Genomic DNA, 27,652 nt, shown 5'->3' on the forward strand with positions numbered 1-27,652 from the left:
CTCCCCAATATTAATTAGTAATTAAGGAATTAGTTTAGAATAGGAATAAAAGGTTGTTAGAGTTTTGGTCTCTGATTTTTATTCACTGATCCCCTTTCCCTTCTCCCTTTAGTTAAACAAATCTGTTCTTTTGTTATATATATTTAGTTTTGAACCCTTATTTAACCCACCTATTTTGATATTAATTTTAATTCTCAGAACATCATGTTAGCCATTCTCTATCTTTGTGATGTCCAGGGTTTCTTCTTTTATAATTTCACTTTTCATATGAAAATGGCAAAGACTTTTATTTCAATCATTTAACCTTGATTAATGGACATTTTTTCAAGATCTAACTTCTGTAATGAAAAGTGTTCTAAATTTGAAGTCAAAAGGCCTGGGTTTGAATCTTACTTCTTTTATTTACTTGCTGAATCACTTTACAAACATAATTTAATTTATTTGGCTTTGTTTTTCTTACATAAAGTGAAGAATTAGATTAGATGAGAGGGTTTTTTTTAAGTTTTCTGTGTTTCATAGACCCTTTTGGCAGTCAGTCTAGTGGTGAAGTTTCAATGAACTCCTTTAAAAAATAACATATTAAATTATTAAAATAAATCCATGAGGTCTCAAAGGACTCAGTTATATTAAAATATATTTATTAAAGTTGAGATAAAATATTAAAAAAAATTCATAGAACCCAGGTTAAGAACTCTTGACATTATGATGATTTCTGTGGTCATCTTTTTCACGTTGGACTTTCAGTGTACTTTAGTCTATAACTCACATTTTAATTTGTAATTATGCCTTATTTATTTGGTACTAGATAGTTCAATACAACACTTTCCATTCTATCATTTTGTGATTTTTTTGAGGGGGGGGTCACTGTACCTGCTGCTTTTTAGAAAAAGAATCTGCTACTGCAAGATGTTCCAAATCTAAAGAACAACACAGCTTGACCCAGCCAGAATAAATTAACATTCTTCATTCCCTAATTATTTATTTGAGAACACCTGCCTACCAAGACATGAACAGTTTGTTCTAGCCCCCCTCCCCTCCCCAGTACAGAGAAGGTCCTTTGAAAAAGGAGCTCAGATGGTTGGCTCCCCAAAAGAATGTCCAGAAGGAGACAGTTCAGATTCCTCTCAACTGAGAAGCTTGGTAGACGGAGATCATTGTTTTTGTAACTTTTCCTCAGTCATTGCAGGATTTGGCTTCAGGGATTTTCTGAGTCTGAAGCTGCACTGGGTTCCTCCCTTTTCAGGCTTTGGATTCTTGTTGAAGTCCTTTACGTTTTCTTTCAGGTATTCTCACTAGGGAGGCAATCCTTCCATCTGTAGAGATGCAGAAGGGATTGGCATTTAGTACAATACCTGACAGAAGCTAGAGCTGTTTCCATTTGTTTTCTTTGGCACTTGGCCAACAGAGCCTGGGCTAAGCATCACCTCTACCAGGTACCCTGCTGTTTTGAGTACCCACTTTCAAGGATGCTCAAATAGCATTCTTTTTGAACTTTAATTAAAAAAAATCTCTATGTAGCAACAGGATACTGGTGAATTCACCAAATACTATGGGTCTATGTGTATGTACATATATATTTTCTCTATATATTGTAAAAATTTCTAAAACATTTGTGTTTAGTAATATATTTGAAGATGATATTCCCTATCAAAAGAGTTACGTTTTATGTGTTTCTTTATTTTTGTCTTACACAAATATGTAATGCCTTTACTGGTGGTGCTCTGTACTTAAGCTGCTACAGGGGAGTTTGGAAGAAATCTACTTTCCTTTTTTAAATGCTCCATGACTTAGAAATGTCGGCCCACACTACATACACAATATAAATTAACCAAATTAATGAGGTGATTAAAAAGTTTATTTTTTTCTATTTTATGTACTGTGCTATAATTGATAATAGAAGTATTAAATGCTATACTGTAACATCCTACCTTTTTATTTTCCATTTTATTGCTGTCTTCAGTTCTTACATGATCTTTATTTTCTTCCCTAACACATATAATCATCCTCTGGAACAAGGAATAACAACAACAAAAAAGACTTAAAGGCGTAGTGCCATACTAACCAAAACTACCAAGCCCGAATGTTACTCCCCAGATTTTTGTTAATATCTAATTAATCCATCAAATGGGATAATGTGCATAAAGTTTTAAAAACCTTAAAAATGTTCTCTAGATATTGCAATTGTCTGTGTCATCTTATTATTATAGCAAATTGTCAGTGAAGAAACTACCTCTAACAAAATATGTTGACCCCCACCCCCCAATTCATAGTCACATTTGGGGTGATCACACTGGGATGGCCAGTGCCTGAGGGCACAGGCATCATTTGTCTTGATTAGGGAGAACCTAATCAGTCCTATAGCTGTATATAATACATTCCTTCCATTGGAAGGAGAAGAACACCCACACATACTCTTTAAAGAAGAGGATCCTTCTGACTGTGTTGGCCCCAAACCCAGGGTCATGTCCTTTTTCACTTGCTGAGGAGAAGGTCTAAGGACTTGGAGTCCTTTCAAGAATGACACTGATCTACACTTTTGCATCACATTGAACTAAAGAATTAAAATAATAGGGTTTCACAACTAGTCCATGTCCCAAATAGAATTCAAACCCAGCTCTTCTGACTCTAGAATGCTAATCTGTTGCTTTTGTTGCTATTGTCATTCAATTTCATTCACCTAAACTGGTTCACATTAGATGTTGGGCATATTAGATTCTCTCTTTATGTGTCTGTGTGCATTCCTTACCTGTAAAATGAATGGTATTTGCTATTTTTGTCTAAGTTATTTGTGAATGTTAGAATTGACTTAGAAAAACACAGAACCACTAAAGTTGTCATGAAACCAAATCTTTAATCAGAACAATGCTCAATATTTGGTCAACACACAGAGTCAGGTACTTAAAAACCACGCAGAGCCAACTAGACCTGAAACCCCAGCAGGCAGAAGAGTGCAGACCTTGGGTGCCTGCTAGGAGATAGCACAGAGAAGAGCAGAAAACAGTAGAAGCTGCAGAGACTCAAGAGATAGTCTCAGGCAAAAACTATACACTAATCTCCTTAATCAACATAGATGCAAAAATTTTAAATAGAATACTAGCAAAAAGACTCCATCAAGTAATCATGATGGTTATTCATTATGACCAGGTGGGATTTATACCAGGAATGCAAGAATGGTTAATAGGCAATTTTCAGATAAAGAAATCAAAACTATTAATGAGCACATGAAAAAGTGTTCTAAATCTCTTATAATCAGAGAAATGCAAATCAAAATAACTCTTAGGTACCACCTCACACCTAGTAGATTGGCTAACATGACAGCAAAGCAAAGTAATGAATGCTGGAGGGGATGTGGCAAAATTGGGATATTAATGCATTTCTGGTGGAGTTGTGAATTGATCCAGCCATTCTAGAGGGCAATTTGGAACTATGCCCAAAGGGCGATAAAAGTCTGTCTGCCCTTTGATCCAGTCATAGCACTGATGTGTTTATACCCCAAGGAGATAATAAAGAAAAAGGCTTGTACAAGAATATTCATAGCTGCTCTCTTTGTGGTGGCCAAAAATTGGAAAGTGAGTGAATGCCCTTCAATTGGGGAATGGCTGAACAAATTGTGGTATATGTTGGTGATGGAATACTATTGTGCTCAACAGAATAATGAACTGGAGGAATTCCATATGAACTGGAATGATCTTCAGGAACTGATGCAGAGTGAAAGGAGTTGAATCAGGAAAACATTGTACACTGTAAAGATTAAAATTAATATCCAATACTCTATTATATTTAATAATATTTATTAAATATTTATCTTGAAGTATAAAGAAGGCTAGCAAAAAAAACCCAAGAGCCACTTCTCCCTCCTCCACATGGATCCAGAGAGAGTATGGGTGGAAAAAAGAAACTCAAAACTCTATTTATGTAAGAGATGCACAAACAAGAGAAGGAAAAAGAGATTGTGGGAAATGTAGACTCCAGAGTTCAAGACTCTAAGTCAATATCTCCCCCTGTGATTCTTTGGGAGACCAGCCTCCCCAATGGATCATGAAAACATAACTAACTTATAACTTGAAATATATATATATGTAGACATATATATATATAGACATATATATAATAGTTTTTAAAGGGAAATTACAATAATTTGAAGAGAAAAGGAACAAAACCAATAATAGGTTCATTGACAAAAAGCCAATTAGGGGGCAGTCCCCTTTGGCATAAGAGTATACATTCAAAACAAAAGCATTTCAATCCCCCTAAAGTTTAAATTCACCATATCTCAAAGTTCACTCTGGATCTTTTGGTACAGTGTGTGGTATCTGCAGGCATCTTCATGGTGCCTTCCACATTCTGGGAGGTAGTCTCTTGTTCTATATTTGGCTCAATTTCAAGTCAAAGTTCACAACAATAATATCATTCCCCCAAAGGAAAATAATAATAAATACCCGCCCAGGAGGACACAGGGATGCATGTAGGAATTACACAGATACATGTTTGAGTCATAAGGCATATGAATCAAGTATCAAAAACCATTAAGGAATCAAAGAAATTAAAATAAAAAAACTGAGTCAGATAAAAATATAAAAAGAAAACTTGAAGAAAAAGAAAAAAATTATGGGAAGAAAGAAAAGAAAAAAAAGGAAAAATATTATAATTCACAACAGTTTCTTGTAGTGATCCATGTCCCATAAGCGTACAATAACAATTAGTCACTAGCCCAATTTAGCAGTCTGGACTACAGTAAGTTGTCACATCATGAGAGCAAATAGAAAAAGAGACTAGATCTTGAAACAAATGGGAAATGGAATTTCCTGGTTCAACCCTTTTCTTTGTTTTTTGGGATAATGGAGCCAGAATAATCGATGTTATATGCTTGATATAGAGTGTTTGCCAAAAATGTAAAGATTAAAATTAATATCTAATACTCTAAGTATTGTATGTAATAATATTTATTAAATATTTATCTTTAAGTATAAGGAAGTAAGACTAGAAAAAAAAACAAAAACAAAAACAAGAACTGCTCCTCCCTCCTCCACATGGATCCAGAGAGTGTGGGCAGAAAAAAGAAACTCAAAACTCCATCCATGTAAGGAGATGCACAAACAGGAAAAGGAAAAGGGGATTGTGGGAAATGTAGTCTCTAGTATTCAAGATTCTCAGAGACTGATACACTGTGGTATAATCAAATGTAATGGACTTCTCTAGTAGTAGCAATGCAATGATAAGAACAATTTGGAGGGATTTATGAAAAAGAATGCTCTCCACATTCAGAGGAAAAACTGTGGGAACAGAGACACAGAGGAAAAACAACTGCTTCATCATATGGGTTGATGGTGATATGATTGGGTATCTAGAATAAATGATCACCCAAGTGCAAACATAACAATATGGAAATAGGTTTTCATCAAGAACACCTATAAAACCCAGTGGAATTGTCTGTCAGATACAGGAGGGGTTAAGAGGAGGGGAGAGAAAGAACATGACTCTTGTCACCAAGGAAAAATATTCTAAATCTACTAAATAAAAATTTTTTTAAAACTACTACTTTCTCCCAATAACAAACGTTAGCACCTAATCATGTTGTAATATTTCTTTTCAAGTAGATTTACTAAATTAAACTGTCATGGATGGTCTGTCTGATCTGGTTTAGGTGGACCACTCACTTAAAAAATTAGACTGCAAACAAAATTTCAAAAATAGAGAAATTTATTAGGAGAAAAATTTTAATGGCCAGGAGGTAAGATGGAAATTACTTCTCCCAAGGAAAGGAGAGTCAGGCTTATAAATCTTTTCAGTGAGTAGTTTTCAGAGAAGCAGGGAGTCTGAGGTTTGATAGTCTGTCAGTAGTCACTCAGTGTGAGGGGCCTTGATGTCTGGGGTGCAAGCAAAAGGTAGACGCTGAAAGTAACATTTGTTGGGAGAAGTCTTGATGTTTGCAGTATAAGCAGAAAGGTACATACCAGTGAGGGGGTAAGTTACTAAATATTATACATCTATGGAGAGGCTTAGATCATAAATGTATGTGAAATAGCTTTAGTTTTTATGCCACTGCTTCCTTGACTGCACCACTCCACATTCATGAGGTCAGAGGACAGGAGGATATTACATATCCTCCAGGGATTAGGGATGTCCAAGGTTTCTCAGGGCTCCCATGTTCCACCACAAAATCACCTAAGTAAATTGAGTACCAAAGAAAAAAGAAACTGTGGTTCTCAGGGCAGCTAAGCCATTCTAGCTACAGAGAGAAAGGAGGATGATTTATATATATATATATATATATATATGTAGGCTAGGACCCCTGAGCCTTGGGAATATCAGGGTCTCCTGTTCTATTAGCTCTGATTTCTGCCTGTCTCCCCTCCTCCAGTCATCATTTAAGGGAGAAATCCTTTTGCAGAAAGGACCTATTTTGCTACTATGTTAGCCACTCATCAACTTCCTTCTATTGGTCAGGTAATCCCAAGAGCCTTGGGGAGACCTCCAAGATCACTATTGATCTATTTCCAACTATCATCTAGGAAGTATCCCCTATGGAGATGAGACCTATTTTTGTAGGTAATACAACTCCCAATTCCTCAGCAACTACAACTACTGAACATGAGTCACATAAATCTGTGCCACTGCCAAATATCTCAAAACCCAGCATAGGTTTTTGTTTCCCAAAATGGAAGTGAAATTTTAGAGGATATATTAGCATCCATTCTTGTTGTATCAGAAGGGTGATAAGGTATTTACATATGCCTTATATCTAAAATGTTCCAATAATGTCACCCATGAGAACGTGAGATCTTTTAGAATAGATACTCTATACACTTTTCTGTTTGAATCCTTGATACTTAGCATTATGTTTCTCACATAGTACTCAATAATTTTTTTAAAAAACATTAAAATTTTCATTCATCATGTTTTTATTTTTAATGTCATTTCAAAAATGTCACCATTTCACTTTGTGTATTTATGAGCAGGTTATCTCTCAAATGGAAAAAAAAAACCTTCACATAGCTTATTAATTTTATTGGAATATTAAATTAAGCATTTCTATATTTATAGCAGAATACAAAGTAATTCTATAAAAGCACTTGATGTGTATTTCATATCACTTCATTATTTTTAAGATATATATATATTAATTTCCATATAATATTTTCAAAACTGTCCTACTTCTTTATTTCCTTCTGAGTTTCTCTTCATTTTAAAACACTTTAAATTAAACAAATATTTAATAAATACTTATACTATCTATGTTCCCCCAATCACTTCCTTCTGCCTAAAACTTAATTGGGGTGGGGAAAAGCCTTATAACTTTAAAATGATTATATTCCCAAAATGAAGGTTTCCTTCTGTACTCTGGTCTACCTGCCAACAAGAGTTAAATTGTATCATCATAGATCCTCTGGGAAACATGGTTTATTATTGATGGGAGTTCTTGACTTTTTCAGAGTTGTTTAAACTTAAATTTTTTATCCTCCACCATTTTATTTTTTATTACACATTTTAAAAAACTTTATTTCTTCCTGAGATTGTAGTTGAGCATATATCCAAGGTGTGTTTTATTTTTGAGGCTTTCTTCGATGTTTTTTGAGTTATTGTCTTCTGCGTTTATATCCTGAGTTCCTCTGTCACTGTAACATTTTCATGGTGAAAACATTTTATCTCTTTTTTTGATTCTTTTGTGCTGCCTTACCAAACAAATAATTAGTTTTAAAAGCAAGACTTCAAGTTTATTTTGGAGAGAATATCTGGACTTTGCTTGCCCCAGTTTTATGTTTTCTTTGGTCTGTTTGTTCCTTTCTCTGAGTATTGAATGCCTTGTTGTTTAAAGACCTCAGAGAGAGCTAGTCTGGGTCCCCCATGCTTTCAGTCCAGCTAAATCTGTCTGATCCAGGACAAAGTCTGATTGCTTACTGACTTTGTGTGAGTGTTTATCTTTCAATCTGAGCAACACACATATGGTCTTGCCCCTAGTCGAAACAAGATGCTGCCAAACTCTACCATCAAACTAGCTGGAAGTCTCTAGGATCAGAGCAACAGGACTGTAAGCTTCCATCCTTGCTTGGAATTCCCTGTCTTGGTTTTTATATGAAGCTCACCATGGAAAGCTGGGGTAGAATTTTTGTCCCCTTTCAAGGATCACAGTCACACTGCTGCAGCTTGCTCCTGATCCTTGCCCAGAATACAGCCTCTCCTTGCCCTCATCTTTTGTACGTCTTAGGCAAAGGGCCCCTCGTCAGGCCACTCTAGATCTGAGACCCAAGTCTCAAAATGTAAAAAAACAGACCTACAATTTGGCACCTATTCTTTCTCCCTGTACAGTGTCAGTCATCCTTTTCTCTGAGGGATTTGGGATTTTTCTTAAACACTTTATTCACCAATTAATTAATTAATTCATTCATTCTTTCATTCACTTATTTATTTATTTGTTCATTCATCCATCCATCCATCCATTCATACATTCATTCCTTCATTTATTTATTTATTTATTTTTATTTTATTTTATTTTAAAACTCTTACCTTCCATCTTGGAGTCAATACTGTGTATTGGCTACAAGGCAGAAGAGCAGTAAGGGCTAGGCAATGGGGGTCAAGTGACTTGCCCAGGGTCACACAGCTGGGAAGTGTCTGAGGCCAGATTTGAATGTAGGACCTCTCGTCTCTAGGCCTGGCTCTCAATCCACTGAGCTACTCAGCTGTCCCCTCTTAAATGTTTTATGTATAGTACCAGGAATTACTTCAGTCCCCAGCCTAGAAAGCTCCATGTTTCACACTTCTATCAAGACCCAAACCCAAATGTTTACAGATTATAGTTTGCCTTTCTATGATGAAATGAGTTGGAAAAATGGCTAATTTTTTTTTCCTTTCATGTCCTGAAAAATATTTAGTCTGATATTTTTTTCTTTGTGGAATTGATGGGATAGGAGAGGAGGTGAGAGAAAAAGAGATGACCTGCACTATTTCCTCATAGTTAAACATCTTTTTTTCTTGTCTTCCATCTCTGTTTAAAGATCAAATTTTTTTTGGTTTCATTTGTGGTGTGAATGTCAAGATTAATCTGATCATTTCTATAATAGCATTTCCATCGTACAAGGCTCTCATGTGTATACTCGTGACAGCTCTATCCATCCCTAAAGAAGCTCTAAAAACTGTGTTGTTCTTTGTTTCATAGATTGCCAAGGGGACAGTTACTGGTAATGGCCTTCTATGTGCTAGACTGGTACTTGGAAAGCATTTGTATTTGAAGCAATTGCATCAAAATGGAAGCTGCCAGAACCTGTTCTGTGCTAGAATATCTTTTGAGAAATGAAGACTATCAATTCAATGCACTGAGTAATAGGATGAGACTTCTGTGCAGGATTTTACTAATAAAGAATAAATAATCATTATTTATTATGTTTATTTTTATTATTTTTACATATTTTAATATTTATATTTATGTTTATATTTTATTTTATTTATTTATATATTTATATTATTTTATATATTTATTATTATTATATATACAATCATATGCTATGATTGTAGAGTCCTTAAATAGGTCTATGAAATCAAGACAGGGCAAATGAGCCCAATTCATTCCCTACCTATTAGATAAAACTTCAGAGCAATATTATTCAAGATAGGAGATTTTTCTGTTAATTTCTTGGGAAATTATCATTTAAAATTTTTAAATATTGTCAAGCTTCCTTTTCCTCCATGTAAATATACAACATCCTTATCTCCCTCACAGTGCGTCCATATAGTGCGTCAGTGTTTTCAGGATACAAGTTATGAAATAACACCTAACAAATGTTTATTTGCTTGGGCTCATGAGTATTTTTTTTAAAGATTCAGACACTGTTATTTTTCACTAGACACAAAGGCCAAAATTACTTCGTTACCTGGATTACCTTAAGTACACTTAGAACATGTCCTTGTCATAGTAACAAGGAAACAATATTAACCCAAGATATAATACTGAAGCAGGGACTGAAGTGCTCTTAGCAGAAGGCTAAATAGATATTTGCTTCTTTTTCTGTATTCAATTACAGCTTTCCTGAAATCAAATGAGACAGTGTTTCTATAGGTCAGTGGAACTAAGACAGGGTTTCTCCCCCACATTTTTCCTTCAGTTCTTTCCCTCTTCAGTTCTCTCCCTCTATAATTAAATATTGTGTTTGAAATACTTTATAAAATCTTCCGGGGAAAATCCAGAGGGACTTTATGTGTGTTCTTCATAAACATCTAATCATCGGATTTCTAGGAAAGTATTTCCTTTTATGTTATACATTGGACTAAATTTTCTTTCTATAAATACCCATTACTTTCATTTTAGTGATCATTATAGAACTACTGGTTAAAATCAGGATAACAAATTTCTGAAGCCTGATATCTGACAATAAAGATAAATCAACGACCTTTACCACCATCATGGCTTCTTTCAGAAATTGTCATATTTAGTCCAATTCAAAAACAATTTATTAAACACATTTTTATATGTAAGGATGGAGAAACACAGTCCCTGTCTTTGATCAAATTACTTTTGACTGGAGATATAGCATATACAGAAATGAGTACAATATATAATATGTTTAAAGAGCTTTGTGAACTTAAAAACATATCAGTGTTAGCCTCAGCATCATCCTTCCTGCTCTCCTATTTTTCATTCAGATAAAATATAATATGGAATATGACTATCAAGAGGCTACTTTCATTTGAAAGGTTCAAAGATTTCATGCAAAAGGTGACATCTGAATTGGATCTCAAAGGAAAATAATTAATAGATTTGAATAAAACATGTTTATTTTTGTCACGGGGGATGGTCTCTGTCAATAACAGATGGGGGTGGAGAATAAAAACCAGTCAAGTAAACCATTTTGAGTGGAACATTGTATGATTGGATCTTTATGGATGAATCTGGAAAAATTATTGGGACATGTTATCATACAACAAATACTAGCTGTATGAATTCTTATATTACCCTATGGATGAAACAGAGTAAATGTTCTTATAGTCATAGGATGATAGATTTTTGCACTAAAAAAAGCTGTAGAAGTAAATTGATTTTTATGATGGTGAATGACATAATTAGATATTTGGATTAACAAATTTATATGGCAGTTATGAAAGGGCACAGACTAAAAGAAGGAAGAGGTGTTATTATAATAAATTCTAATCTTATTATTGTCCTAACATGTATATTATTTTAGACTTGCAAAGTACTTTACAAGATCTCATTTTATGCTCAAAAAAGGTTCTATGGGGTAGGTATTACCTCTATTTTTACAGATGAAGAAAATTAGTATGAGAGAAGTCAAGTGACTCAAGGTCACATGACCAGTAAAGACCTGAGCTTAGATGTTTAACTTCAATCTTCCTGACTTCAGTTCCGTTGAACTGTCTACTGTATGACTCTAGGGTCATAGGATCTAGGATGATAACAATGAAAATAGAAAGTGTCATTGTATAGGAAGAAGCAGAGGAGATAGAATTTGACAATTGGATAGAGAGGGCAAAGAAAAAGTAGACTTAAAAATGGTTCCTAAGTTTCCAAACCGGTAGAATAATATCATGACAGCTCTCTCAGTGGAAATAGGGACGTTAGGGGGGGAAATGACAATTTGGGAGGAGAGGACTGTATAAATGACTTTTATGAAGTAATGTTTAGGGTTTTTTATTATTATCCTATTCTAACTACCCTGTAAATGATCTGCAGTAATGATTTCCATTGAAAATAATTTTCCTAGCATTTAGAAGCATTCAGATGTTTTAATTACTATTTTCTCCCACTTCATGAATTAATTGTAATTCATCATAACATATCTTCCTAACTGTCCTTGTCAAATGCATGTTGTTGTTTTTTTAACCTTATCTTATGAATACAATTTCTTTAAGAAGACTTTCCTTGGGTAGTGGATACTTCATAAACTTTAAGCACTTTTAATACTGTGATTATGTAGTTTTTCTTTTTTGGAAAAAAAATGAAAGGGTATTTTATAGGCACCGAGAGGAAGAGAATGGGTTGAATTTATATGAATCAGAAACTATTCTGTTTAGAGGATTAAAAATCAGAATTTTGTTGTTATATTTTAGTCATTTCAATTGGATCTGACTCTTTATGACCCCTTTTTATGATTTTTCCTTCTCTAGCTCATTTTACAAATGAGGAACCTAAGGCAAATTGAGTTAAATAACTTGCCTAGGGCCACACAGCTTGTGAATGTGTGAGGCTGTATTTGAACTTGGGTTTTCCTGACTCTAGTCCTGGCACTCTACTATGGCACCTAGTTGCTTATGTGATTCTAATTCTTCTTCATTTCTTGACTAGAAAATGAGCTTGTTTTAAACTACCTGCTTATATGTGTCTTGAACATCGAAATATGTATTCTGTGATAACACATATAGAATCTATATCATTTTAACTCCCTTCTTGGGGGAATAGTGAAAGTAGTAGGAAGAAGGGAGAGAACATAAATTTAAAAATGTCAAAAAATGAGTTAAAAGTGAATTGACAAATAATCTGGAAAAAAGAAATATAATAGGAAAAATATAATAAAGAATGAAGGATTAAAAAAATGAAATGCTTAATGAACACGTGTCTAAAGTATTGGATATGGTTCATTAATTTGACTTTTGGGCATGATCCCTCTCAATCTCAATTTCCTTGTCTATAAAAGGAGAATCTAATAATTCCTGTGATCATTCACTCCAAAGGAATGTAAAAATGTTCTTTATGTGCTGGAAATACCAAAAAACAAAAGCAAGAATACTTCTCATCAATGAGTTGTCATTCTTTTTTTTTATTTTTTTTTGATGGGGTTGGATGGAGGAAGTTGCATAGAAGGATGGAGGAGATACTATATGTAGAGATAAGTAAATATAAAACATAGTAATTTCTTGGTCTGCAGTGACAAGTGGCACTGAAAATAAACAACATGTAAGAAGTAGCACTTGAATTAAACCTGGAAGGGATATAAATGTGAAGGAGTACATCCCACCTATGGACCACAGTCTGTGTAAAGGCAAGAAGAAAGAAAAGGAGGATTGTACATGTTGGAAAAAGCAAGTACAGTCATCCCTTGCTCTATGGTGTGGCTCCACTGTATCAGGGTTTTAAATATATATGTAAATCTGTATCTCAGTTACACTTATCGCAGCACACTATTGGCTGATGGAATGAAAGGCGACCAACTACAGCGGTGTGTTCTGTATCCTGGGTGCTGATTGGTTCAAGGAATATAGGTTAATAAGGGTGTGGAAAAGGTTTATAGGAGAGTGGGAAGGGTATATAAAGCCTTAAAATATATAAATAATAAAATATAATGCCATCATTTCACAGATTTTCATCTATCACATGGATCTCTGGAATAATTCCCCCAATACGCGAGGGATCACTGTACACAAATTTTACTAGAATGCTTAGTGTGTAAATGCACAATAAATCTGGAAATGCAGGGGGAGCTGGATTACAAAGGACTCTAGAGGTCAAACATATGAGTTTGTACGTTATCCTAAAGAACTGAAGTTTATTGTTTAGAGGGGTAACGTGGTTCAACCCATGATTTTGGATTATAAATTGGTTATCTATTGGGAGGATGATTTGTAGAGGAAAGAAACTATTCTTAGAGAACAATTAGGAAACTATTGCAATAGGTAAAATAATTTTTGAAGACATATGTCTTTACAGGACTTGTTTGGGTGAAATAAAGTTGGGTGAATTATTAAAATATAAAAGAAGATAATGTATTCTAGACAGAGCACTGGAATAAAATTCAAAAGCATGGCTTTTTGTTGATGGCATGGCTACTAACTAGAATTATCATATTGTCCTAGTCACTTATCTCTGGACCCCAATAATACAAAAGGAAAGATTTGGAAGAAAGGACCTTTACATTACCTTCTACCTCCAAAGTTCTGTTATTCTATGATACTCTTTTTTGTTCAATGTTGATGTTGCTTATATTTCTGATACTTAGTTTGCCTGAAGGCTATATTGGAAAAGGCAACATCTCTAAATAGGTTGTGCAGAAGCCCAAGGGAACTAGAATTTTAGCTCCAACTTTTGCATAACTTGCCTAACAGCTGGGAAAAATAAAAATCTGATATCTCAAGTATATTAAAAAATAGCTCGGTAATGTTTAAACCATATCAAAATTTAGAAATAAGATTTTAAAATAGTAGAGTCTAAAGAACTACCACCAAACCCCAATCTAATGTCTCTTTATGGGTATGGATTCAAACCATAAGCATAACCTTGAAAAACATATGAACAAGATTTCCAACAATTTTTAATCAAGGATTTTCTATACAGGGTGCACATCAGACTATACTGTATGAATAATGCAGAACTTTTGGTAGAGAGCAGAAACCCCACATATTACATACTAGATAATGTTTGGGGTGCCATGGTGACACATGATACAGATGCTACTACAATATATCTGTCAATTCTATCATAATATTCCATAACAATAATAATTTAGGAGTAGAATGAAGTACTAAAACCAATGAGAATAAATTGTTAGATTACCTAATAATATTGAATTATGGGCATTGCCAATGTACAATCTGTTCAACAAATCCATCCAGTTATCCCTTTTATATTGTGACTTTTCCCATAATAGTTTTGATATATCCCAGGCAAGTATATGTATAATTAGAAATCTGTTACCCTAAAAACTACATTTCCCGGGAGCCCACTGACTTCCTATCATTACATATTTCCTGTAAACAGGTGATATTATGCAGTGGGGTTGCTGGTTCTGGCTGACCTCTTTTCTTCCTGTCGCAACTATGGTTTTAGTAAGCGGGGATTTTTAATAGGCTGATTAGACTTGGGCACTTTGGTTTTTTTTTTACCTTTTTATTCCTTTATTTCTAATGATAATAAATCTTTTTAATATAATCTTTTATTATATTTTAATTTTTACACATAGGAAATTAAGTGGGAATTTTGGATAAATTTTTAAGAAGCATCATCAGGTGGCACTCAAAAGACTAGTAGATGATGCAGGAAAAGTTGAAAAAATGTATAAATGAATGTTTAATCCAAAATTTACAATAGGGTACTATAAATACCCCATAAAAAGGAAGAGAAAAATTTCAGATTCCTTCTCTGGTACTAACAGAGAGCAAAACATTTTTATGTATATTTTCTAGATTGTAGGAGTACACAATACTCATGATATGAAAGGGATAACTGTATCATCATTCTGGAAAAGAAGTCAATTATTTGTCCATTTATTCCAATTGCTATTTCCTCTAGCTTTTTATTCTATAATTCACTCCATTGCTTCCTTAAAATAACAGTCTTCCGTATTAGAATATAAGCTCTTTGAGGGAAGGAACTGGTTTAATTCTTTATTGTTTTATCCTTAGCACTTTAGTACCCAGTTTAATGTAAGTACCTAGTAAATATCTTTCCCCCCCTTATTTAACAACTGTTATTTGAATTGATAAATTACTAAATTGATAAATTACCAGAGAATTGATTCTCATTGTATATGTCATTATTCCCATGGATAATGAAAATAATGATATGTAGAAATTAATGCAATGTAACTAACTATACATTAAATGACAGGAAACAACTGATTACTAATGCATGAGTTGTTTCAAAAGTGTCGGTCTATGTGAGGTTAAGCCATTGCCTAATTCTGACTGAGGCCATAATCTATATCAAACCAGAAGAAATGTTAAAAGTGAGAAGATACTTTTGAAAACAACAAAGCTCTAACCAGATGTATTTAAATAAGCCATTTGCCATAGAAAATGAATCAAAATGAATGTATTTAATGTAGTTATTATTTCTTAGAGGAGCTTGAGATAAAATATGTCATTTCAAAAGGTTCAAAGGCCCTCCAAACTATGATTTTCATCAAATCTGAAAGTGGGAAGTTGAGGTCCCCAATTAGTATAGTTTTATTGTCTATTTCTTCCTCAAGTTCACTTAATTTCTCCTTTAAATATTTAGAGGGGGCAGCTGGGTGGCTCAGTGGACTGAAAGTCAGGCCTAGAGATGGGAGATTCTAGGTTCAAATCTGGCCTCAGACACTTTCCAGCTGTGTGACCCTGGGCAAGTCATTTAACCCCCATTGCCTAGCCCTTAACACTCTTCTGTCTTGTTACCAATACACAGTATTGATTCCAAGATGAAAGGTAAGGGTTTAAAAAAAATTAGAGGCTATATAATTTGGTGCATATATATATTTGCCATTGATATTACTTCATTGTTTGTAGTACCTTTTAGCATGATTTAATTTCTTTCCTTATCTCTTTTAATCAGATCTGTGTTTGCTTTGTCTTTGTCTGAGATTATGATTGCTACTTCTGCTTTTTTATTTTAGATGATGCACAATAAATTCTATGCTAGCCCCTTACCTTTACTCTGTGTGTGCTACCCTGCCTCAAATGTGTTTCTTGTAAGCAACAAATGGTAGAGTTCTGGTTTTAAATCTGCTTTGCTATTGTTATAGGATGGGTTAAAAGAAGGGTTCAAACTAGCTATTTATATGAAATAAAAGGTTTATTTAACTATAGGGAGAAAGGAAGGGAAGGGAATCAGGGATTAACTTACTTATAACCCACACCAGATATTAAAATCCTAAACTTTCTTTAATTATACTAAACAAACTGATTAATTAAAGTTAAGGAAGGATTGGTAGAGACAAGGACAAAAGGCCCAAAGAAATCTCACAACACAGGAATCCTTTCTTTGATCCAAACAGCAACCCCAGTAAGAAGTCACCAGAAATAATAGAAACAGGCAGAATGTCAGGACAGCCAAAGAGAGAGGCGACCAATGGCTCACTGGGTCCACCCCAGAAAAACCAGACAGCTACCCTCCTGGTTTATGCTGACAGCCAGAGGAAAAGCAGGCTCTCTTACCTCCACAGTCCATCAACTGCCATCAACTACTCTGTGTTGTGTTCCTCACCTCCTGAGAGATTTGGAATGTTGGTCCTGTCATTGCCCTGTGGGATCTCTTAACTTCTTGCTTTTTGCAAAACTAATCCTTTACAACACTATCCACCTCTGTTTTTTGGGTGAGTTCATTCCGTTCACTTTTGGAGTTATGGTTACCAACTGTGTATGCCCCTCCATTTTATTGTCCCCCTTTTGATCCTGTTCTTTTTCCTTTCCTTCTATTCCTCCTCACCAATATTTTTTTATCACACCCCCACCTTCCCCTTCTTTCCTATTGCCATCCCCTTTTCTTGTCTTATTCTTCTCCTCCTTCTTTATAGGGTAATATTGGATTCTATATCCCAATGTGCATGGTTGTTATTCCCTCTCTGAGCCAATTATGATGAGAGTAAAGTTTAAGTACTGCTCATCACCATCTCATCCTCCCCTCCAATGAAATTGTTTTCTCATGCCTCTTTAGGTTAGATAATTTAACCCATTCCATCTCTCCCTTTCCTTTTTTCTCACTGAAATCCTCTTTTTCTTTCCTTGATTTTTTTTTTTGCATATCATGTCACCCTAAACAGCTTACTTCCCTACCCTTTATGTATACTCTTTCTAAATGCTCTAATACTAATAAGAATTTTAAAGAATTACAAATATACTCTTTCCATGTAGGAATACATACAGTTTGAGATTATTGAGTCCCTTAAATTTCTCTTTCTCATTTAACATTTTTTAGGCTTCTCTTAGTTCTTGTGTTTGGACATCAAATTTTCTGTTTAGGTCTTGTCTTCTCATCAAGAATGCTTTGAAATTGAATGATCATTTTTTTCCTCTAAAAGAACATACTCAGTTTTGTTGGATGGGTGATTCTGGATTATAAGCCTGGATCTTTTAATTTTAAAGAAAAGATTTTCTTCTGTCAGCTATTGTGCCTCCTTTTCCATTTGGCCCATTTCTTTTTATATTGCTTTCATTTCTCTTCCTCATTTTTTCTGCCTTTATTAATTGATTTTTGAAATTGTTCTTGAACTTTACCAGAATCTGAGTCTAATTCATATTTTTCTTTGGGGCTTTGTGTATGTTTGCTTTGCTTTCACTGTCCCCTTCTGTACCTAAGCCTTTCTTATCATCTCAATTTTTATAGATGGTTATTTGTTTGTTTTTTTAATTGATGTTGGCTTATTTTTCCAGCTTTTTACTTAATTTTCACTTTTATTTTAAAGGTATTCTCTGTTCTCTTGGAGGATAGGGCACTCTCTAAACTTTAATTCTTCCTCAAGAATTATACTTAACAATTTAAGTCTTTGGGATTGATCAAGTTCTGCACACTGTAGACTCCTCTGCCTATAGCTCCATTTTGGACTTTGGCAAGGGTCAGCCAGGCTAGCATCCTGGGGTCTGCTCCTGCCAGGGCCATGCTTCTTGTTGCCAGGACTTGTTACCTCTGGGTCTACTGACTGCCCCAAACTGGGATTCATGTCCTGACCACAAGCCCAGGCTGAGATTTCTGGGCCCACACAGATAATACTGAGCAGCAAAGACTGCCCTGGGCTGGAATTCCAGACCTCACCACAGGTTTGCTTGTATCTTTAAAGGGTTGGACTGCTGTTGGCCTAGGCAGGATATCAAGATCTGTGTGTTGACTTGGACCAAAGATCAGAACCTGCAATAGTAGATGGGGGGCTGATGGATGGACCTTGCTGTTTGCTTGCTCTTTACTCCTTGATGTAACCTCCTCCTGGCTGTGTTCCCCTCTCACCGCAGAGCCCCAAGTGCTCTCTTCCTACCTTTAAAGTTGTTCTCTTCATGAAAATTGTTTCACTCTGTCTTCTTATTGGTTCTTTCACTCCTATATTTGTTTTGTTGCATTATTTTAAGATGGGTTGAAGAGGATTCTCATGGTGGTTTTCAGCTTCCCTGCCTCTACTCTGCCATCTTGACTCCTTATAATTCCCCAAATAATGCTGATCAACAAACAAATGCTTTCATTACCAAGTAGAGAGATAAGACAGTAGAAGTTAACATTGTTTTGGAGCATAAATAAATAGGTAAAAATTTACAGTGGCATTTAACAGAATAGAAGATCATGAGGCATTTATTTTCTTTATGATTACTTTGTGTTATACATATTTTTGAGTTCTCACCTGACAAAACAATAAAAATCAGCCAAGAAGAAAATAAATCCCAAGACCTTGGAGTGGAATTCAGGACCAGATCATTAAAAAAGTATTAATGAATAGAATAAGAAGGACAAATAGATATAAAATAGAACAGATCTACTAGCAATTTTATAGCATATTTTCCTTACTAAGAGCAATGAAACATCACACTTGGAATATAAAATTCACTCTACACTTCTTATGTAAATACATTATTGATATTTGTGATGACAAATTTAGGAAATGAATTTGCATGTGACGAAATGTCTTCAAAAGAAAATTTTGTTTAATCTTTTTGCCACCTTTGGGTTTATTTTTTTCCAAGTCTGTTAAACAGCAAAGATTTCAAAATGATTGAAAAGATCATGAATGATGTTATCACTAAAATAATGACACTGAAATAATGAATGACATTGGATATAAAAACTTAGAATGGAAGAAGAGTTCTTGACTTTTTATATAAACAATTACATTTTCGGCCAAAATAATTAATTGACAAGATGTCATTGTTCTCATTACTAGCTGATTACAAAAGAAACTTTTAGCTCCTTAGAGCAAGATATTGGCTTAAAATCTCCCCTAAGTAAATTTCTACAATTTATATTTTAAAGTTGTACAGGGTTCTTGAAAGAGGAAACTATAGAAATGAGAAGGGATTAAATATCAATATCAAATGAAACTTGAAGTGGGAAAACAATCCCTATGTGGAATGATATTATTTAAATGATTTTGTTTGCTGATGACTTTTTATTTCAGTGAACCTGACTTCTGACAGAATCTATAAAATTAATGAACAACACAGAAAAGGCAACCAGATAAAAATATATATTTCCTAAATCATGGCAATCATTTGGGTAGACTTTCCATGTTGTTATTCTAACCCTACTATATATGTCTCTTACACAGAAAGTAAAGATGAATGATAATCTAGACCTCAAATTGAGCAAGAGAAGAACAAAAATTTAATGGCATTTTCAAACCATACAGATCTTCCTGATGCAAAAGTCAATCTTTTTATAGTAATATGCTTGCAGTAATATGGGAGAATAAGTATATGAGATTGTGGGAAGATGGAAGAGTAGGTCATGAAGATTCTTTGCCCTTAGAATATCCCCCACAAACAATCGAAAATAATTCCAAAGAACAATTCTAAAAGCAACAAAACAGACAGGTGTCTGGAGTGAAACTGAATGGTCATGGAGAAAGAAGGAAGTTTTCTGACTTCTGAGACTTTAATTTAATCACTGCTGTCCTTTGGGGAAAGGCCAGAATAAACAAATTGGAATCAAAAAGGTGAACCCTTAGGGCAGGGCTAGTAGTATTACGTATCTGGTGATACCCTGCAAATGTATCCTCTAAGGAACCCCTGCTGCCCCACAACACGAGTATGGGGGAGTAGGCACTGCAGAGCCAATGGGCCAGAGGCCCTGCAGGCAGGACATTTGGCCTCACTATGGACTAGAGAAGGGACTATTGAGGTCCAAGGAATTCAGACCAGGCACTGGCTCTATCCTTGGCTATACAATCAAGAAAGGAAAAATGGGAGGTGGAGTCAAGATGGCACATAGAAGGAGCAGAAGTTCAGACCTCTGAAAGCCCTTCCTTACTGATCACAAACTGAATGCTCCTAGGGGACTAAAAATCAAACCCAACAACAAGACAGAGCCAAGGAACCCTCCTGCTGGACTCAACTCAAAAGGTACGCCTTCCCCCAAAACCTGGAATCCAAGAACACTCGGGTTTAAGGGGAAGGCAGAAGGAAGGTTCCAGAACTCATCCCCCCCTTACCTAGAGCACTGGGCCTCCAGTGGCAGCGGGAACCTCTGGGCAGGCAAAGACACTGGTCTGGAAGGTTTACCTTACAGGCAGGGCAGTGCCAAGGTCGAAGCATCGAGCACAGATGGTGGGGAAGGAGTTGGGAGAGGGAGCTGGCAGCCTGGTCAGAGCCTTGGAGATCTTCAGTACTGCTCTAGCCTTCCAGGAGGTTTTTGGTCTCAGAGCATACCTAGCTCAACCCAGCTGAACTTAATCCCATCAAAAGTCTTCAGAACTCAAGAAAGCCTAGACTGCAACACTGACTGCTGGACTTTAATCCCATCAAAACCCTCCAGAGGACAAGGAAGGGAAAACTCCAACACTCCTCCCCCAGAGACTGCGCCAACAGATCTGACAAAGATCCAAGAAGGGAGACTAACAGAAAGCCCCCAAACAAAAAAAATGAGAGGAACAAAAGCACAGACAAATATGGAGAACAAAGGAGGGGTAAATATGAGCTAACAACAGAAAAAGAAGAAAGAAATTACAATTGACAGCTTCTGCACAGGCAGTGCACTAAGAACAAACAATACACAGGAGGATGCAAGTAATAAAACAGAAATCACAGTGAATTGGACAAAGGCTTTGGAAGAACTCAAAATGCAATTCAAAACACAACAAAGGGAGGCTGAAGACAACTGGGACAAGAATTTAAAAACTAAGATAAGTCATCTGGAAACAGAAAATAGTGTTTTGACAGCCAAAATCAACCAGATTAAAAATGAGGCAAAGAAGATGAAAGATGGGGCAAAGGAGATGAGAGATTAGGTAAAGAGAATGAAAGATGACCTCCAAAGAAAATCAGACCAGAAGCAGAAGGATGACCAAAAAGCCAGGGATGAAATCCAGTCTTTAAGAACCACAATACAACAACTAAAATCAAGTGACCTCATAAGGCATCAGAACACTATTGAGGAAAATATGAAGCATCTCATTTACAAAACAGAGGATTTAGAAAATCATTTGAAGAGAGACAATTTAAGAATCATTGGTCTACCAGAAGACCATGAAAAAAGAATAAGCCTAGACATCATACTACAGGAAATTATTTAGGAAAACTGTCCCGATATTATGGAACAAGAGGGAAAAGTGGAGATTGAAAGAATCCACAGATCACCTCCTCTTCTTAATCCTGAACTGACAACACCCAGAAATGTTATAGCCAAACTCGAGAACTATCAGACCAAAGAAAAGATATTACAAGCTGCCAAGAAAAAGTCATTCAGATACCATGGAACCACAGTGAGGATAACAAAGGATCTGGCCACATCCAAACGGAAGGACTGAAAGGCATAGAATATGATATTCTGGAAAGCAAGGGAACCAGGTCTGCAACCAAGAATCAACTATCCAGCAAAACTGACCATATTCTTACAGGGGAAACTATGGTCATTCAACAAAATAGAAGAATTCCAAGAATTTATAAAGAAAAGACCAGAAGTGAACAGAAAATTTGATGCCCAAGCACAGAACTCAAGAGAATCATCAAAAGGTAATTTAAAATAGAGGGGAATAAGAAAAACAAAACAAAACAAACAAAATACCTTTTATTTTTTTAAGAGACTCAATAAGTTAAAATGTTATGTATCCCTATAAGAAAAGAGGTCATTGGTAATTCTTAAAAACTGTTGTCGTCACCTGGGCAGCTAGAAGGATTACACTTAGAGGGAACAGTGAGAAACTGTATAGGAGGAAAGGACAAGACAGAAATAGGTATATAGATATATGCATGCATAAATACATAATTATATGTATATATATTTATAAATATGTATATGTGTACAACTAGAGCTAAAAAAGAGGCTAATGCTAAAATAAATGGGAAAAGAAACAAAGGGGGGTAAATTTATATATCACAAAGAAGCTCATGGTGGGAGGGGGGAGAACATCAATACACTGGAAGGATAAAGAGGTTGGAGATAGGAAATATTCAATTCTTATGTGCACTGAAATTGACCCAAAGAGGGAAGAACAATCCAATCCATTGGGGCAGAGAATAGATTTGAGCCTTACAGGGGAGTAGAGGGTAAGAAACAGAGTGGTGGGGAGGGAAGCAGTATAAGGGAGGGAGAGGGTGGGGTAGTTTTAGAAAGACTACAGGGAAAATAAGGGGGGGAAAGAAGGGAGGGGGCTAGAAAGGGAAGTAAAATAAGGGTGGGAACTAGGGGGACTGATTAAAAACAAACATTGGCATAGAAGGAAATAGTGAAAGAAGATAAGGCAGGACCAGGAGTAGAAATCAAAATGCTGGGAAATAGCTAGTAATCATAACTCTGATTGTGAATGGAATGAACTCATCCATAAAATGCAAGCAAATAACAGAGTAGATTAGAATCCAAAATCCTGCCATATGCTGTCTGCAAGAAATACACATGAGGAAGGTAGATATGCATAGGGTGAAAGTAAGAGGATGGAGCCAAATCTATTGGTCATCAACTGAGAAAAAGAAGGCAGGATTCTCAATCATGATATCTGACAAAGCCAAAGTAAAAATAAATCTAGTTAAAAGAGATAGGGAAGGTAACTACATCCTCATAAAAGGCAGTATAGACAATGAGGAAATATCATTACTCAACATGTATGTACCAAATGGCATAGCATCCAAATTTCTCAAGGAGAAAGTAGAGGAGATCAAGGATGAAATAAATACAAAAACTATACTAGTGGGAGACCTGAAACTTCCTCTATCCAAACTAGATAAATCAAAACAAAAAATAAATAAGAAAGAGGTAAGAGAAGTAAATGAAATCTTAGAAAATTTAGAGTTAATAGACATGAGGAGAAAAATAAATATGGGCAAAAAGGAATACACCTTCTTTTCACAGCAAATGGTACATTCACAAAAATTGACCATATATAAGGGCATAAAAACATTGCAAACAAGTGCGAAATAGCAGAAATAACAAATGCAACCTTCTCAGATCACAATACAATGGAAATAATAATTAGTAAGGGTACATGGAAAGGTAAATCAAAAATTATTTGGAAATTAAACAATACGATCCTCCAAAACCAGTTAGTTAAAGAATAAATTGTAGAAAATATTAATAACTTAATTGGAGAAAAAGACAATGATGAGGCATCCTTTCAAAACCTATGGAATGCAGCCAAAGCAGTACTCAGGGGCAAATTTATATCCTTGACTTCATAGATTAACAAATTAAGAAGGGCAGAGGTCAATGAATTGGGCACACAAATTAAAAATTGGAAAGTAAACAAATTAAAAATCCTCAAATGAAGACTAGAGATCCTAAAAATCAAAGGAGAAATTAATAAAATTGAAAGTCAAAGAACTATTGATTTAATAAATAAGACTAGAAGCTGGTACTTTGAAAAAACAAATAAAATAGATAAATTTAAAGTCAGTCTAATTTAAAAAAGGAATGAAGAAAATCAAATTGACAGTATCCAAGATAAAAAGGGAGACCTCACCTCTAATGAAGAGGAAATTAAGGCAATCATTAAAAACTACTATGCCAATTATATGGCAACAAATATAACAATATAGGTGATATTGATGAATACTCACAAAAATATAAACTGCCTAGACTAACAGAGGAAGAAACAAATTTCTTAAACAACCCCATATCAGAAAAAGAAATTGAACAAGCCATCAAAGAACTCCCTAAGAAAAAATCCCCAGGGCCAGATGGATTCACAAATGAAATCTATCAAAAATTCAAAGAACAACTAATCCCAATATTATACAAACTATTTGACAAAATAAGCAAAGAAGGAGTTCTACCAAATTCATTTTATGACACAAACATGGTACTGATCCCAAAACCATGCAGATCAAAAACAGAGAAAGAAAACTATAGACCAATCTCCTTAATGAATATAGATGCAAAAAATCTTAAATAGAATACTAGCAAAAAGACTCCAGCAAGTCATCACAAGGGTTATTCACTATGACCAGGTAGGATTCATACCAGGAATGCAAGAATGGTTCAATATTAGGAAAACCATCCACATAATTGACCATATTAATAAGCAAACTGACAAAAATCACATGATTATCTCAATAGATGCAGAAAAAGCCTTTGATAAAATACAATGCCCAATCCTACTGAAAACACTAGAAAGTGTAGGAATAGAAGGGCCATTCCTAAAAATAATAAACAGTATATATCTAAAACCATGAGCAAACATCATCTGTAATGGGGATAAACTAGAAGCATTCCCAATAAGATCAGAAGTGAAACAAGGATGCCCATTATCACCTCGATTATTTAACATTGTACTAGAAACACTAACAGTAGCAATAAGAGAAGAAAAAGAAATTGAAGGTATTAAAATTGGCAATGAGGAGACTAAGCTTTCTCTCTTTGCAGATGATATGATGGTTTACTCAAAGAATCCTAGAGAATCAACCAAAAAGCTAGTTGAAACAATCAACAATTTTAGCAAAGTTGCAGGATACAAAATAAACGCGTATAAGTCATCAGCATTTCTATACATCTCCAACCTATTTAAGCAACAAGAATTGTAAAGAGAAATTCCATTTAAAGTCATCTGAGACAATATAAAATACTTAGGAATCTATGTGCCGAGACAAGCACAAGAACCATATGAACACAACTACAAAACACTCTCCACAGAATTAAAACTAGATCTAAACAATTGGAAAAGCACTGATTGCTCATGGGTGGGACAAGTTAACATAATAAAATGACAATCCTACCCAAATTAATTTACTTATTTAATGCCATACCCATGGAACTACCAAAAAACATTTTTACTGATTTAGAAAAAACCATAACAAAGTTCCTTTGGAAGAACAAAAGATCAAGGATATCCAGGGAAATCATGAAAAAAATAATGCAAAGGAAGGAGGCCTTGTAATCCCAGGTCTCAAACTGTACTATAAAGCAGTGGTTATCAAAACAATTTGGTACTGGCTAAGAGACAGAGAGGAGGATTTGTGGAATAGACTTAGAGTAAGTGACCTCAGCAAGACAGTATGATAAGCCCAATGTTCCCAGTATTTTGGAGCAAAACCCACTATTTGATAAAAACTTGTGGGAAAATTGGAAGATAGTATGGGTGAGATTAGGTTTAGATCAACATCTCACAACCTACACCAAGATAAACTCAGAATGGTTGAATGACCTGAATATAAAGAAGGAAACTATAAGTAAATTAGGCGAATATAGAATAGCATACTTGTCAGATCTTTGGGAAAGGAAAGACTTTAAAACCAAGCAAGAGCTAGAAAAAAAATCACAAAATGTAAAATCAGTAATTTTGATTACATCAAATTAAAAAGTTTTTGTACAAACAAAACTAATGCATCCAAAATTAGAAGGGAAACAACAAATTGGGAAATATTCTTCATTACAAAAACCACTGACAAAGGTCTAATTACTCACATTTATAAAGAGCTAAACCAATTGTACAAAAAATCAAGCCATTCTCCAATTGATAAATGGGCAAGGGACATGAATAGGCAATATTCATTTAATGAAATCAAAACAATTAATAAGTACATGAAAAAGTGTTCTAAATCTCTTAAAATCAGAGAGATGCAAATCAAAACAACGCTGAAGTATCAACTCACACCTAGCAGATTGGCTAACATGATGGCAAAGGAAAGTAATGAATGCTGGAGGGGATGTGGCAAAGTGGGGACATTAATGCATTGCTGGTGGAGTTGTGAATTGATCCAACCATTCTGGAGGGCAATTTGGAACTATGCCCAAAGGGCGATAAAAGACTGTCTGCCCTTTGATCTAGCCATAGCACTGCTGGGTTTGTATTCCAAAGAGATAATAAGGATAAAGTCATGTACAAGAATATTCATAGCTGTGCTCTTTGTCGTGGCCAAAAATTGGAAAATGACAGGATGCCCTTCAATTGGGGAATGGCTGAACAAATTGTGGTATATGTTGGTGATGGAATACTATTGTGTTCAAAAGAATAATAAAGTGAAGGAATTCCATGAGGACTGGAACAACCTCCAGGAATTGATGCAGAATCAAAGGAGCAGAACTAGGAGAACATTGTACACAGAGACTGATACACTGTGGTACAATCGGACATAATGGACTTCTCCATTAGTGGCAATGCAATGACCCGAAGAGCCTGGAGGAATCTATGAGAAAATTCACTATCCACATCCAGAGGAAATGCTTTGGGAATAAAAACACCAAAGAATACAACTGCTTGAATACATGGGTAGAAGGGATGTAGTTTAGGATGTAAACTCTAATTGAACATCCTAGTGTAAACAACAACATGGAAATGGGTTCTGATCAAGGACACATGTAATACCCAATGAAATTACGCCTTGCCTGTGGGAAGGGTTGGTGGATGGGAGGGAGGGAAACAATGTGATTATTTTAACCAAGGAATAATGTTCTAAATTGACTAAATAAACAAAATCAAATGGAAAAAAAAGAAAGGAAGGAAGAATGAGGGAAGAGCACTTACCAGTATCTTTGCTAAGAGTCTGGTGCCCTGTTGTTTGTGGTTAGCCCCAAGAGAGTGGGATTCTTGCCTATGGCTACAGGAGGAGGTGAGCTATCTGCTTGTGATTGCAGTGGTAGAATTGATCACTGAGGTCAATCATGAATGGAGGCATGGACCAGGGATTACATCTGACCATGGATATTTTTTTTAATTGGAAGAACTAAATAGAGCTCAGGAAATTACAAACACAAAAAATTCTGAATCCTGAGGCATCATTCCTCAACACCCTAGGAACCATGGAACTCCAGCATAATCCAAGAATTAAGAATACTGACTTGAGAACTAAAATCCTTCAAGAAAAAATGAATATATCAAGGAGAAAGAACTCC

The 27,652-nt window shown here is 35.2% G+C and overlaps 1 protein-coding gene and 1 long non-coding RNA gene across 3 annotated transcripts in view; one reads left to right on the forward strand and one right to left on the reverse strand.

Moving 5' to 3' along the window:
- Positions 1-27,652, forward strand: part of GALNTL6 (polypeptide N-acetylgalactosaminyltransferase like 6) — a 1,644,699-nt gene that overhangs the window by 638,929 nt on the left and 978,118 nt on the right. The window lies entirely within an intron of this gene.
- Positions 618-27,578, reverse strand: LOC103097606 (uncharacterized). Its single transcript, XR_468647.3, has 2 exons — positions 27,285-27,578; positions 618-1,313 (listed from the first exon to the last, which is right to left on the reverse strand). It is a non-coding gene; the product is annotated as an uncharacterized LOC103097606 (long non-coding RNA).

Source organism: Monodelphis domestica, chromosome 6, assembly GCF_027887165.1.
Source record: "Monodelphis domestica isolate mMonDom1 chromosome 6, mMonDom1.pri, whole genome shotgun sequence".
NCBI classification, from domain to species: Eukaryota; Metazoa; Chordata; class Mammalia; order Didelphimorphia; family Didelphidae; genus Monodelphis; species Monodelphis domestica.